The sequence below is a fragment of the Nematolebias whitei genome, chromosome 3, assembly GCF_014905685.2.
Source record: "Nematolebias whitei isolate Nwh7 chromosome 3, NemWhi1, whole genome shotgun sequence".
Classification (NCBI taxonomy): Eukaryota; Metazoa; Chordata; class Actinopteri; order Cyprinodontiformes; family Rivulidae; genus Nematolebias; species Nematolebias whitei.
In genome coordinates, this window is record NC_056500.1 from 43224167 (window position 1) to 43224885 (window position 719).

A 719-nucleotide genomic window follows, 5' to 3' on the forward strand; every position below is an offset into this window, starting at 1 on the left:
AAAAGTAAAAAAAAAAATATATATATATATATATATATATATATATATATATATATATATATGTATATATATATTTTTAAGAGAGCAATGTTACTCGAACTAATTGAGGACAACATCAGGCTTATGTTTTGTTATTTCTATCTTCAAGCATACATATGTTGTGTACTTCTATGGATTGAGGGCCTGCTATTTTTAGCAGTAGTACTACCTTTTGAGCATTTAGGGCTCATGTATCAATGCATATGCACAAGAAGGTTGTGTGCTCCTGGTTCCACGCACATACTGGGATGTATCAAAATGAATGTTGTGTGAAGGTGTGCGTAAACATATAGGCACATTTTTGACCTGCTGCTGTGCTTACCTTCATGCAAAATATTTTAGTCCACAGTATCAAACTACAAAGTGCTGAAGATCAACTAAATATGCCGAACTGTGACTCCGTTTGGTTTCCTGAACTTAAGGAGTATTTAAACACATTTTTTAAAGTGTTTGGTCATTTACGGTTTAAATCCAAAAGAGGAAACTGATCTGCATACAGTATGACCTCATACAACATGACATAACATGCTTAAAAAAAATCTAAACAGCATTACTAAATGTAAAGTTTCTTATTACGTGATCCTCTGCAAAGAAATAATCTGTTTGAAGAGTTTCAGTCAGGGTTTAGAGCTCACCATAGCACTAGAACTGCACTGGTGAAAGTTACTAATGATATTCTC